Source organism: Pongo pygmaeus, chromosome 14 (genome assembly GCF_028885625.2).
Source record: "Pongo pygmaeus isolate AG05252 chromosome 14, NHGRI_mPonPyg2-v2.0_pri, whole genome shotgun sequence".
Taxonomy (NCBI): Eukaryota; Metazoa; Chordata; class Mammalia; order Primates; family Hominidae; genus Pongo; species Pongo pygmaeus.
Genome location: NC_072387.2, coordinates 79,389,845 through 79,405,635, shown reverse-complemented (window position 1 = coordinate 79,405,635; position 15,791 = coordinate 79,389,845). Strand labels below are relative to the sequence as shown.

At 33.9% G+C, this 15,791-nt stretch overlaps 1 long non-coding RNA gene across 1 annotated transcript in view; it reads right to left on the bottom strand.

Annotated features, from left to right (window-relative positions):
- Positions 1–15,791, bottom strand: part of LOC134738034 (uncharacterized) — a 41,859-nt gene that overhangs the window by 14,621 nt on the left and 11,447 nt on the right. Inside the window, exons 3-4 of the long non-coding RNA XR_010123505.1 lie at positions 5,051–5,152; positions 4,087–4,257 (exon numbers count right to left, since the gene is read on the bottom strand). This is a non-coding gene — a long non-coding RNA (uncharacterized LOC134738034). The remainder of the gene's footprint in view (positions 1–4,086; positions 4,258–5,050; positions 5,153–15,791) is intronic.

Below are 15,791 nucleotides of genomic sequence, written 5' to 3'. Positions count from 1 at the left end.
TGGGCTTATCACCTCGTGTGGGGATATCTTTTCCCATTTCAGACTCAAGGTGTGCTCCTCCTTTATCCAGGCCAAGCATGTGTGTCAGTGGCCCTCAGGTATACCCTTAGATTTTGGTACTTCAGACTCCACAGGGGACAGATTGTGGTCCTTCTATTGTGGTACATGTAAGCCGGTTGCCCTGTGTTGCTTTCCAAGGGCAGCCACTAGCCATGGTGGACTGAGGCACGCCACTGGAGCTAATCTAGCTCTGTCTCTTCTCTATGCAGAAAACACATTATTGCATCCAGTGCTTGCCTCTATCATGTTTTCCTTGGCAATTGCCTTAGGAAGTTGCACTGAGTAGACATGTTTAGATTTCTCTTCCCGTCAGCTGGCTTTGGGATGAGCTTTGCTATCCTCCATGTAGTTGGAGTCCTTCCCTGGCATGGTAACCAGTGCATGGAGTTCTGCTCAACAAGTATCCTTTCTATGAAGGCAAGCTGCTGGCCACCATGAGACATGCGCCCAATTCTGTACCTGCCTGTGTAGCATTTAGGGCTATGAAGATTATGTCTTCTATAATGCAGAGGCATCAATGTTCCATTCTTTGATGAGCTTGCTATCGCCACTAAACACAAATTAAAATATAAAATGCTTCATTCAGTTTTCTGTGCATGGGAGAGAGATTGCAATTGCTCTTCTCTGGATCTTTATTGTTTGAACCCTAAGTATGTCTTCTATGTTTTGTAACTTAAACTTAGTTTGACAATATGGATGGCCTACAGGTACCTGTTATTTACCTGTTTGTCCATTCAAATATGTAAGCTTTTGTTAGTAAGTGATATCCTCAAATGACAAAAGTCCTGTTATTTAGCTGATTCTTTATCCTTTTCATTATCAGACAAAAAATAAAAAATAAAAATAAAACACAACAACCTGATATTTTTCTAGAAATACTGAGAACGGCAAAGGAATTTACTAGGCCAATGAATAAAATGTGATTCCAGCTTGTTTAATTTCTGGAAGGATATGACTGACTTTCTATATGGTTCTCACCTTAGAGGACTGCTGTAACATAGTACCAGAAAGTGGGTGGCTTAAAACAACATAAATCTATTGTCTCATAGTTGTAGTTGTGAAGGCTACAAGTCCAGAATGAATATGTGAGCAGGACCATATATTTTCTAATCCTCTAGGGAGCGTCTCCCTGACTCTTCCAATGGCTGGGAGCCTCAAGCATTCCTTGGCTGTAGTAGCACAATTCCAGTCTCTGCCTTTTTATGCCTGTATTTTTTCAAGCCTTTTTTCTGTGTTTCTGTTTTCTCATCTTATAAGAATAGCAGTCATATGGAATTGTGACCTACCACAGATTATTAGGACCTCATCTTAACTAATTATATCTGCAAAGACCTAATTTCCAAATATTGTTACATTCACAGGTACATGGCATTAGGAATTAAACGTATCTTTGTGGGGAAACACAATTAACCATTAGAAACTTTTCGTTACTAAAATCCAATACTTAAATATTACAGTACATATTCCTTTATGCTATTTTTTTTCACTGTTTCACTATTTAAGTGGCATAGTCATAGCTCACTGCCACTTCGAACTCCTAGGTTCAAGCAATCTTCCTACCTCAGCTTCCCAAGTAGCTAGGACTACAGGTGCACACCATCACATCTGGGTAATTTTTTTATTTTGTTATTTTTACTTTTTGTAGACACAGGTTCTCACTGTGTTACCAAGGCTGCTCTCGAAATCCTGGCTCCAGGCAATCCTTCTGCCTCAGCCCCACAAAGTGCTAGGATTACAGGCGTGAGCCTCCATGCCCAGCCACCTTCATCCTATTTCTGATACACCCATAAACTGCCTCTCCTAGCTCTATCGAAGTGAGGCTCAACTAGGTGATTGATTACTGATCAATGCAATGATAGTTACAGGGTTGAATATTATTCCCAACCCTGGCTGTAGAGATTTTAGAGGCTACAGCTTGAAATAGTGGCTTCCATAACAATGCAATCCACTTAGGTGACAGAGCCACATTTAGGAGAGAGCTTCCAGATGCCTCTACATTGGACTTTGCACATGCAAAAAAAAATAGACTTTAGTTATTAAGCTAATAAGACAGCCTACCTTGACTAATATGCACATTTATATGAAGAGGTTGCACTGTCAAATGTTCATTATTGAATTATTTAACATGTTATCTAAAATGAAGGCCAATAAATGTGTAGAATTCTCTCAATCACACAATTTAGGGTTCATGTTATATTCATAGAGCTAATCTCTCAATATGTAGTCTATCTCAATGAGCAATATGCATAAATTTTTAATTTTCAACTTTTATTTTAGATTTGGTGGTACATGTGCAAGTTTGTTACCTGGATATATTGTGTATGCTAAGGTTTAGGATAAGAATGATCCTGTAACCCAGGAGGTGAGCGTAGTACCCAAGAGTTAGTTTTTCAACCCTTTTAATCCATCCCTTCCCCATCTAGTAGTCTCTAATGTCTATTGTTGCCATCTTTATTTCTATGAGTAATGTTTAGCTCTCACTTACAAGCAGTATTTGGTTTTCTGTTCCTGCATTATTTCACTTAGGATAATGGCCTCCAGCTGCATCTATGTTGCTACAAAAAAAAATCATAATTTTGTTTTTTTATGGCTGTGTAGTATTCCATGGTATATATGTACCACATTTTCTTTATTTAGTTCCCCATTGAAGGACACTTAGGTTGATTCCATGTCTTTGCTATTGTAAATAGTCCAGTGAGCAATATATTTTCAAAGAGTAAAATAAACTTGTGATAAGTAAATACATCCCTAAGTATTTTCAACGCATTATAAAAGTGAACTAATAATTTTAACATGAATGCTATTTAAATACCTGGAAAGTGAAAGTTTTACCAGATTTTTCTTCTGGCAATGATCAGTTGTGATTCTCCTTGTTATCTATTTGGAACACATAGAGGTATGTGCCATGCAAACGTGTTTAGACTAGTGTATCTGTATTCACATCTTTATTCATTTATACATTCACACAATGGCTTAACAGATATTTTGGCACCTATTTTTTTAATACTTTGTTAGGAGTTTAGGTATCGCATAGTGAAATAAATAGGCAGACTCAGCTTGCATTGAGTTTACAGAACATGGCAGAGAGAGGAAATTAAATAAAAACTAGGATGCAGTTGTACACACTTACATAAGTGTTATGAAGGAAATACAGAGGGAGGTATGAAAGTATACAGCAAGGGAAAATTATCTAGTCTGGGTTGGCCAGAGAATGTCTCCATGAGAAAAGGATATTCTGAGCTGAGCTCTAAACACTGAGCAGAATTAACTGAACTGAGGGAAGTGGTAAAAAGTATTTAATGTGGAGGAAAGAAGCAGTCCAAAGGCATTGGGGGGAAAGTAATATTTAATTATAGGAATATAGAGAGCGTGTAAAAAAAAATGTAAAATGAGACTGGAGAAAAGGTAAGGGACAGAAGTGACTGGAAGCTGCTGGTCCTGTTAGAGATCTGTTCTATAAACTGAGACAGATATGTGTCACGGTCATATCTGCAATTTAAAAATGAATTTCTGCTCACAGCTTGGAGAGGAAAAAACTGATTTGTGGAAAAATTTAGGGGACCTCTGTAGTATTTTAGGCAAGAGATGTTCATAGCATAGACTAGGAGTGTTGGAAATGAAGAGAAGTAAATTAATTGTACAAATATTTAGGATGTATACATGTACACATTGTGACAGATATACTTCTTACTCTCTATATTGACTTTCCTTAGGACACCATTCCTGCTTATGGTATGTGTGTGCCCTTGGATATTCTTACACATGTATTGGGAAGAGCACGGAAGAATGTGGATAAGAGATAAGACAAAATTGGTCAAAGAATAATCACCTATTTAGAATTTCACTTCCTAACTCTCTTTAAGATATTCAGTCAATTCAGTGTTCTTACTCCCAATAAGCACAATTTCCCTTCTATTAAAATACGTTATCTTCCTTTATTTTTTCCATAGTTAACATGAGAGGTTTATCTATACTATCTCTGGTTTGGGACGGACCCTCTTGTACGATTTGCTGCCTTCTCTATACCTTCAACAAGTTGTTCTTCATTCTGCCTGGTCATTGGGGTCCCAGTTCTGCAGGTATTCCGAGGTGAAGTCTGTTTTATTATTAGAAACACAGAACACTTGTTGTAAATAGTCTTGGATTATGCCAGATATATTTAAATGGTTTTCTTCCCCCTCTCTCTGAAGTTTGAATCTGAAATGGAAACCAGCATGCTTACTTGTGCATTCCTAGACATTTTTGTTGCTCTGCATTACTTACCCATCTCTCCCACAACTCACACCCACCATTGATATCTCAACAGTTGTTCTTTTTGTTTTAAAATACTTCCCCTACATCACATTATGCATATCTATATCACGCATTCTTCCTGCAATAGGCTTATCACAATAAAGTTTATATTTTAGTCTCTCCAAACGTATTTTATATTCCTCAAGCCTTCTTAGTATGTTAATATGAACTTTTGTTATTAGTAAGCCTTTGCTCATTTCTACAAAACCTGAATTTAAACATAAACATTTTTCCATATATACACATTAATCCTTAATTTTAAAGTCATGGTTGAGTAAAGACCTATTTGTTTTTAACTGCATCTGACCTACACAGGATTTAATGATTCAAAGCTGGAAAAGGTAGGATAAATTAAATTTACATGCAATAAAAAAATGAAATGTGTTTAGTATATCGCAACATATGTGGTGTAATTATGTCTTTCCTCTTACTAAGTATGTCATTTTCTTGCTTCACAAGATGGCATCTGGATACTTAGTGAAGCTTAGATATCAAGTAGATTGGAGAGAACGTCCATGGTCCATGCACTTAACTTATTTGCTATCTTGTTGAAAAGTTCCCTTTCAATATCCTCTTGATGACTAGGCTGGAATTGACTAACATGTAGTTGATCCACCGTATTTTTTTTTAATATCAAGGAGGCACTAATGGCACACACCTAGCCGTTATCACCAGTACAACCTTTTGATGTTTTTACCTTGTTCCCCACTTGCCTCTGAGCCATTCTCTTCTCAACACTTCAACTTACTATACATACATCCTTCTAGGATTTTTGTCATTGATGGGGTGGTTGCCATAGCTATTGCAATTAAAGCAGAGAGAGAGTTCAGCTTAAAACATAAGGAGACACTTAGAATAATATTTTGTTAGTCTGTACAGATGGTTGAAGTAATTCTACTTATAAGAACATTTCTAAATGAACTTTAAACAACAAACACCTTTAGAACATATTAACATATAAAAAATGCATATAATTATAGGTTCACGTAAAGGACTTTTTAAAAGTTAGGTACAATTAACTAAATATATTGCATTCCATGACCTTGTATTAAACACAAGATAGGGAGGACTCATCTTGAGTATATCTGCATAGAGGGAGTAGTATTAGAAAGAAAGCCTGAGTGTATCCAAGGACCAAGAAAGAAATACCAGCAAGCTTCTTCAATTAGTGGAAACATAACACACACACACACACACACACACACACAGAAAAATACAAGCACTAATATTATTTTTAGTCTGATAGTTCATAATCCAAGTATGATTATATTTAAGAAATCTGTTAATAACATACCAATCCTTCAAATAAACTATTATGTTGAAAAACACAATAACTATAACATATACCAGTATTATTGTTGTATACAATTAATCTGTTCTTCTAAACATAATGAACTGAACAACTCTAAGAATTGATTTTTGTGGGCCCAGCACGGTGGCTCACGCCTGTACTCCCAGCACTTTGGGAGGCCGAGGCGGGTGGATTGTCTGAGGTCAGGAGTTTGTGACCAGCCTGACCAACGTGGTGAAACCCTGTCTCTACTAAATACAAAAAATTAGCTGGGCGTGGTGGTACATGCCTGTAATCCCAGCTACTTGGGAGGCTGAGGCAGGAGAATCGCTTGAACCTGGGAGGTGGAGGTTGCAGTGAGCCGGGATTGTGCCACTGCACTCCAGTGTGGGCAACAAGAGCAAAAGAAAAACTCCATCTCAAAAAAAAAAAAAAGGTGGGGGATATTTTGTTGTTGTTGTTGTTGGCCAAATCTAACATTTTAGAGCCATATTTCATACACATAAGATACCTTAAAGAGATATACAAACATTGAGGGTTTCGGGACACTGCGGGGAAGAATCTCAATATTTTAGTATTAAAAAAAATAAACACAAGAGTAAATTTTGCATTATGGGAAACAGTATACCAGTTGGTAACACTAGTTACACTGCATATGTGTTAGCATTTTTAAACATGGATTTATATCTGAATCAATAATTCTGAGCCTTTGAAATGCACTACTGAGATTGTAATTTTTTTTTTTAATTTTTGAGCTCAAGTCAATAGAAGCTCATCTTAATGCTATCTCTAAAGTAAGATGTTTCTACTCTTCAAGACCATCTGCCCTCCCCTTCTTAGTACAACTACGGGTTCAGCCTTTTGATTCCTTCAACAGAGTTAAGTGAAGAAAGAAAATGAATTACATTGTAAAAGACAGTTATGGGGCACTAATGTTCAGAAAGAACAGTGGGTATGAACATCATGTAGATATCCAACTGTTAAAAAGAATCTTGGTAAAGTGGACCCCAGCTGTGTTATTCCAGATGCCCATTTTCACTTAATGACCATTAGACAGGCAATAAAGCCATTAGTGGATGTCTGTAATGAAAGAAACAACTGTCAGGTAAATCAAGTTTTAAATGCCTAAGCTTGTAAGGTGAAATAAACAAAAGTATGACAAAAGGTTATTTTTCAATTAATGTAAACCTTCTATAAACTGTTTTTCATACTAACCTATCCCTAGTAAAATTCATATGTAATTGTATGAATTATATGTAATTTAATAAAATAGTGAAATAAGTATATAACAACATTGTTCATTATATAACAACATAAAATGAAAGTACCTTAAAGCAGGAAGGAGTGTTAGTGAAAACTAGCTCACTCATTTATCACACATTCTCTTAAATCACGAATTCTATTTACAATTAAGTAAACAGGTGAATAAATTGTCATCTGTTTAGCCTCTGCTTGAGTAAGTTAGCCTCTGCTTGGATAATTCTGAAAACTGAAATGACCTGCTTAATTTTTATTAGACAGTATTGCTTTTTAACAACTTATGATTAATGATTCGATATCTGTACTCTCTAACTACCCCCACAAAATTTTCACTATGCTCTATGAGGCAAAGAAAAAAAAAATGTTTGTTTTCATATGTCAGGCCTTCAGATATTTGGTGAAAGTATGTGTTGTGGCAGGTAGCCATCATGGCTTTTTTCTTCAATCTGGTTTCTAATGTCAATATTCTCAATGCCTTTGAAATTTTATTTTTATGAAATACATGATTATAGAAATCATGGTCATATATCTTAACATTTACATATATACCTCTCTATGTTAGTTTATTTTTAGAACACTAAGTTAATTTATTTCAATTAATTATGTGCATAATTCTTAATATTCTTTCAATGATATCTAATAATTAAAGCTAGAATAAAGGATAACAACATTTTATTATGCTTAGAAATCTTCACATTAAAAGTTTAGTTTTAACCTCATTATTAAAGAACAGTTAGCAATACTCTTACTAAAATCACAAAGTTAATAGGATCTAGATCTCCTACCTTGAGCGATTTATATCTCATTAGGTCGTAGCTATTTTAAGGATTGATGCATATCCAAATAATAGAAAGAATTAAGTGACCTAAAAATGAGATAAATTATTGAGCTATTATACAATTTGAATTTATTTACAGTTTTTGATTTTAAACTTTCTATTTCTCTCTCTGTCTCTCTGAGTGAGACAGAGATAGATAAAGACATAGAGACAGAGAGTGACAGAGTTTAAGATTCATAATCCAAAACTGTATATAAATCCAAAACATAGTTTATATATGTATTTATAGATAGATATATAGTGTATATATAGATAGATAGGTACATATAGATATACAGATACAGAGTTACAGATAATAGAGTTATCTATAGAAAACACTATAAATGTGTAAACTCTATTATCTATTGATATATAGATACAGATATACAGATATAGTTATCTTTATCTATTTGTAGATATAGATCTAGATATCTATAGAAATCTGTAGTCCTAGATATCCATTGATATCTATTTATAGATGTCTATTTATAGATGTGTAAACTGTATATATCTATCTAAACTATAATATATCTATCTACCTAGATATAGCTATCTGCCTATAGATATATCTATCTACCTGTCCATGTAAGATTTCATATGTATATATAATAGATATGTCTAGATAGATAGAAATAGTTTACATCGATTTATTTATGTATATAATATATATACAGATAGATAGGTATAGAGAGATACATGGTTTACTCATATGTCTATATCTATTCATCTACCTGTATGGAGAAAGAGGGAGCACAACTTAGCCTAATTTATGGTTAGCAATAAATAGGCCATGTATTGAATGTATCAGTCAGATTAAGCACCTTACCCACCTCATATCCTACCATGAATTCCTTGATATTAGAGGAAATGTGTATGTGTTTAGCTTTTTTTGTACCATGAGAAAGTGAGGGAACATTAGCTGTCCATGTATGTATTTATGAAACTTGTATCTTTGTATTTATATATACATATCTATTACTTTGCTTGCAGTGTATCATGAACAGGAAATAAACTTTTGGAAATATTGAACAGGTAGAAAGATGATGAGCTTACAATGGCCAGAGAAAGTCAGATGTTAACACTTGTACAAATATATAATTGCGGAATTGGGGACACTCCTAAGCATGCTACAAGCACAGATTCTAAAGATAAAATAAAACCAGGGAGGTCCTTCTTGTAACAGTCAGGATGGCAATTGCGAGCCTGCATTAGTAGCACCGTATGATTTGGCCCCTTCTCCTTTGCATCACACCACTTGTCTTTAGCTAAAGTAAACAGGCATATTTGTACCCCTGTCCCTCTGCCCTCCTCCCACAACCCCTGGTGGTGGGGTTTGGGAGTAAGAGAATCAGAGCAGGTATTCTCGGTTATATGTAAAGTCTAGGAGGAATGTGGAGACCTGACATTCAGAAGCCAGCACAGACCAGCTGACTATGCATCAGTGAAACATCCCTGGCATCAATATCTGCAACTGATTGATAGAGATGCAAGCAGAAATACTCATAGCAAAGATGAGCAGGCAACCAAACGTCATCAAACATTTCAGAAAACTCAACACTGCCTAAAAGAAAACAAAAGCTCACCCAAGGAAAAACAAGTATTCCAGTTCATGTGTAAAATAGTGGTTTTAGGAATTTAAAATATGGGCATCAACAAAAACTCAATAGGTAGATATCCTATTTGAGTGTCAATTCGAACAAACAAACAAACCTGGAGAAATATCAGTTAGATAGGGAAATCTGAGTACCCATTGAATACTTGATGATGTTATGAAATTACTGTAATTTTTGTCTGATTATGGTATGGCGTTTACCTCGTAAGGAAAAGATCTCTTATTCTTTGGATGCACATTAATACGTTTGTATCTAAAATGACGTAAATTCTGGGATTTTCTTCAAAACATATTGACAAGTAGTTGGGTGATGTAGATAGAAGTAGAAATTTAAGAAGATTGTCCATAAAAAGAAAATAAAGTTTGGATGAAGGGTACATAAGACCTAATAATACCATTGTTTGTATTTTGCATATAGTTTATATTGAGAAATAGCAGAGGATACAAAGGTAATGAGTTACAGAACAGATTTTTAAAAATTAAGGTAATTGACAGGTATACCCTAAAAATTCAGTGGTGAATGAAACCTCCATAATTTACAACTTAGTAATTCATATTCGAAGAGGAGGGAGTAAAATACATGCAGTTTTTAAAAAGAGGTGAAACCAAAAACAACCACTAAGAACTTCAGTACAGCCCATTGAGTTAAATTAGAACGAATGCAAGCCAAAAAAAAAAAAAAAAAACCCTCAAATTACACACATTGTAGAATAACATTAAATGAGAGAGAATAAAGAAGAAATTAAAAATCCTTTAAAGGTAATTAAATAGAAGATTGGCTATGCAAACAAATATATATCTGTATTTTAAAGCTAGACTATTAATGTACAAAGGAGATGAGAATGATATATCTTCAGTAAATAGTGGTTGAAAAAAATACTGAATTGATTGGCGAGGCTTGGGGAAAACCAGATTTCAGGGGAAAAAAAACAATAACAACAACCAAACAAACAAAAAACAAGGGGATTGAGTGCTACTGAGATTTTCTATCACTAGAGTTCACAGTTAACTGAGTCATTCATTTAATTACTTTCCCTCCCTTTTATTGTTTTTCTAAGGTACCAAACACATGGCTAAAGTCTTTTCAATTGCTTCCCTCATGCCTGTTGGTAACTGCTGAACTCCAGTCCACCCTCCTACCTATTTATTCAGGCTTTTTCTTGATTGTCATATTATCAGAGAGGCTTTCTCTAACCATATTATCTAATGTAACTGTTGCAGCTCCACTCAGCATTCTCTATTTATTTGGTTGCTTCATTTTTCTACACACAACCTCGTGACATTATTTACTTACATATTTGCTTGTGTATCTTTTCCCACAAGGATGTAAGTGCCATAAAGCATCTAGAATAGTTTTCACAAAAGTGTGTAGTGGGTGACATTATTAATTATTTAATGTTTTGGGAAGGAAAGAGCTGAGACTGCCCACCAATGTTTGCTTGGGAAATGATGGTTACTTGCTAATATACAAAGGCAAAAAATAATACAGGATTGTATGTTCTTTATACTTTCTTTAAATGCTAAGGAAATGATATAAAGAAAAATGGCATGTGAAATTTAATAACAAATGCTTTTCACTAGATTTAATGTCGTGTCTCTAAATCTATTATGTACAAATTAAATTAACAAAATAAATTCAATCCTGTTTGTATTTCATCAAGGAAAATCTTATTTTCAAAAAGCCTACATCTTAAATTTAACATACTCTGAAATGACATTTTAGCAATTGAACTGTAAATTACAAATAACACCAATGTTATATATTCTTCATATATTCTGATCTTAAGTAAATACCATAATTCAAAAAGTGAGATCCTTGGTGACAACCTCAAGCACTGAGTTAAATACTTATTATGAGAATTTTCTATGCACAAATAACTCCTTTCTTCCTAGACTTCTCTTTTTGGTATGTATTTTTCATTACTTAATGGTGAATTGTTATTGGCTTAACATAATATATTTGGAATTTTTTTCCCTTACCCAAATAGTTCTCATTTGCTTCCTGTGGACAGAATATAGGATCTTACCTATCAGTGGTGTCTTCAGATCTTTTCTAAGTTTAGCAGAGTAACAGTGGTACAAGCCTTCACCATCTGTCCACTGCCTTCACAAGGTGACCTTTACACCTAGGCTATGTAGTAGGAACATAGGGGTGTTTACACTAAAAATACGTAATATCTTCAATAGTAAATACAACTTTGAACATTCTTCACATTCACTCTCAATATTCACTCTAGTGACTAGAGATGATGACCAAAGATTTTGACAACATAAATCTTGCTGTACTTTACTATTAGTTGATCAATGTAATAATCTAAAATTGCCATTAAAGAGTTTATTGTTAAGATGCACAATTATTCCTTAACGTCAACTTCAATTAGTTACAACTTACGAGCATCAGTAAATTATTTCAATATTTAAGCCGCAGTAATATTTTCTATCTATAGTATCTGGCAAAATGTAAGAGTTTTGCAATTTACTTATTACATAATAATGTATTTATCATGGAGAATTTCGATTTAGAGACAGGATATAGGAAGGCCTAGATTAATATTTGCTCAGTAACTTCTATATGTTGAAGCTTATGACAAAATATATATTTAATTTATTTTTCCGCAAAAGCTTGTGAAGTATTGTAACTTCAGTTTTACAAATTGGAAAACAAAGTCTCTAAGAGAATTTGGAATTATTTCAAATTTACACAAGTTAGTAAGTTCTAGAGCTGGAATTAAAATCCAGGTCTGGTTGCTTTCAGAGTAAGATCTATCTGTATCATTTTCGGATTTTGGTAGATTTTTATAATATTCCTCTCATTTAACCAAGATCAAATGCCTATCTTTTTATCTCTCCCTTTGAGTCATTTCCTTGAACCCTTCCTTATTTCAATTTCTTATCTTTGGACTTTGTTGAATTCTATTATGTTTTATATAAACTGTTTTGAAAGAATCCTCAAATATACCTACCATGGTTTTATAAAAATGTACAAATATTTGTTTCTTTTATAAACATTAGAAGAAATGTCATTTTGACTCATGGAGTCAAAATGTTTCAGTTTATTTATTTCTCAGCCGTACACATTTGTTTTATGAATCTTTTCTTCTCTGAGATAATTTTGACGTACATCTCTGTCTAAGAAAGACAGGAGATAATAAATGACATTACATGTTTTATTCAGTTAATTTTCAAGGATTTGTAAGTATTTACAATCATATTTTATTTAGAGCTGTATAACTCTCAAGTTAAATCATAGGACAAAATGGACTACTAATGCTTTAGTGTTAGAAAACTTTGCATTTAGGAAGTTTAAATTGTAAGTTAAAGATACAATACTAGATGAACAAAAGACAATAGAATTGAGTTAATCTTCACAAGAATTGAGGCTAGAATGGTGGTAGAGTAAAATTTTTGAGTTTACCCAGGTACAATTTCTGGGACACATGACAGTTGCACTCCTATATTGGCAATATAGGTTTAAAATCTATTGTTCTTTCTTGGGATAAAGCATTGTGGATTATGAACATCTTTCCTCAATTTGTGCACGAAGGGATTCGTGCGGTATGGTACTTTCAGGATATCTAGAACATAATTCTAAAAATGCAAGACACAAATAAAAAATGTGCACAGGTTATATAATTTTTAAATCTTTAGATTAATAATCTAAAAATATTAATAACTCCCACTCTTGTCGTTCAAATTTACTTCATCCCGCAAAATCCTTTCAGTTCATTCATTATACCAATCTCTTTCCTGACCAGATTAATTGCACATAACGTTCCTCCTTCTTCTTGCTTTTCCCATGGTGTACTGCTTCTCATCTCCAAGATCTTACCTTTACTTTCACTTCTAAAGATCGCTATTTTCCTTTTAAAAGTCATCAGAGTTTATAAGATAATATATGTTAAAGTACTTGAGAATATACAATTTCTTGTGCTGTAAATTATATCTATTTGTGAAATATCAATTCTAGTTCTACATTTCCTAAAATAAATTAAGAGAGCTCATCTGTATGAATGAAAGCATTAATACCCTCCAGCTTCTTATTTCTGAACCTTGTTACTGAATGATTCTTGGCTACATTATTGAGTCTTTGGGTGGAGAAAAAAAAAATATTTCCAGATGATTCATTTCTTTCTTTTGACTCTTACTTTCTCTAATCCAATACAGGTCACCTTTCTTAAAATCTTAAATTATACACCCTTTCCCTCCTTAAAACACTTCACTCAGTTTCTATTGGAGATAGAATTTAAATCAAACTCTATGCTATGAAATAAAACTCTCTAACACTATCTCTTCCCTCTCCTCCCACACTATCATGAGCAGTGATCTTTATGTTCCTTTGATATCCCATCCTCTTTGCTACCCGAGTGGCTTTCAGTAGTCATTCCCTGTCTAATTTGTGAGGTTTCCTGCTCTTATGTTGATCATTTCCTTGTATTTTTCAGATTCCATTTATTTATTCTCTTTGTCTTTTCTATCTCTTATTCTATTTTTTATCTTTTCTCTCCTTTAGATCAGTTCTAACCTCAAGTTGACAAGGATGGCTTCTCTTTTTTTATTATTATACTTGAAGTTCTAGGGTACATGTGCACAACGTGCAGGTTAGTTACATATGTATACATGTGCCATGTTGGAGTGCTGCACCCATTAACTCGTCATTTAACATTAGGTATATCTCCAAATGCTATCCCTCCCCCATCCCCCCACCCCACAACAGGCCCCGGTGTGTGATGTTCCCCTTCCTGTGTCCATGTGTTCTCATTGTTCAATTCCCACCTATGAGTGAGAACATGCGGTGTTTCGTTTTTTGTCCCTGCGATGGTTTGCTGAGAATGATGGTTTCCAGCTTCACCCATGTCCCTACAAAGGACATGAACTCATCATTTTTTATGGCTGCATCGTATTCCATGGTGTATATGTGCACATTTTATTTAAAGCAGGGAACTGTCAGTGCATTGTCATTTTCCACATCACCAAATGGTTACTTACCAAAACATTGAGCTATTTTTATTGTTTAGTTGTTTATGTTTTTCTCACTAAATAAAGTGCAAGCTCTGTGTGGATAGTGGAAGCTTGCTTTATAATGCATGGTTATATGCCTAAAGCAAGTGTTCAGTAAATACTTGTTCCATGACTGAATAGACTCCAACTATTTAATGACAAATATTTAATGGCCTCCCCCTAACAGTCTAAATTATTATTAAAAATTTAACTCTGTCTATATTGGATGGTCTTGTTCTAACCAAATGTTAGATTAGTTAAATCACTAACTTAATTAAAGGCCATCAGCAGATTTCTCTTTACTGATTAATTCTCTATTTTTTGTATAGTAATTCTCCTGAATCTTTTTGACATCATTGAAACCATTGCTCAACTATATCTTAACATTCTTAAAATTCCTTTTTATTTTCTTTTGGGATATCCTATTGAAAGGGGACATATTAAAGGTAATGTGGGTCACTGACACCTTAAAACTCCCATAACCTCCATGGTAATGATAAAATAACAAGAAAAAATTGCAAATGTGTGGAGTTCAATGTCTGCTATAAGTTGATTCCACTTAACTTAAAAATTTACCTTTTTAATGCCTATCAGTTCTTACTTGTCACATGAGTTGAACTACTGCCTGTCAAAAATAAGTAAATGTAAACTGCAGGTTAAATATACATATTCCAAAATGCTTGGGACCATAAATGTTTTCAGATTTTGGATTTTTTTTATTGTGAAATATTTGCATATATATCATGAAATATCTTGTGGATGGAACCCAAGTTTCAACATGAAATTCATTAATGTTTCATAATCACTGACTTTATACACATAGTCTGAAGATAATTTTACGTAATATTCAAGTATTTTTGAGCATGAAAAAAAGGTTTGACTGAGTTTTGACTTCTGCCTGTCACATGAAGTCAGGTGCTAAATTTTTCGCTTATGTCATCAGGTCATCATTCAAAAAGTTCCAGATGTTAGAGCTGTTTGGGCTTGGAATTTTCATATTACAGACGTTCAACCTGTATTTTTTTTCACTTTAAGGTTATTGATTTTTATTATTCACTGTAATTTGAATCCCTTCAAACTCCATGTGCATGTATACACACATGATATCATTTGAATAGAGAACAGTCAGTTCACACTGTAATAACAGCTTTACTCTAAAGATTTATTAGAGATTACAACCCAGAGCAGAGGAAAATGGGGCTCAGAACTGGGTCAGAGAAAGACAATCTTATAAGAGAAAGTAAGCAACTTTAAGAGTTATTATGTTGCATATGAAAATTAAAATTTTATAACTCTCTATAGCCTGTATAATTCTCTCTTGTTAAGAAAATGGACTGCTGTAGGGGCTGACTGTGTGACTGCTGGAGAACTGTGTGATTGCTAACTAGGCCTCTCGACCTCATTTTTGTAAATTTGAGAGACAAGCATGAGAAATAATTGTGAAAAACTGGTGCATAAAC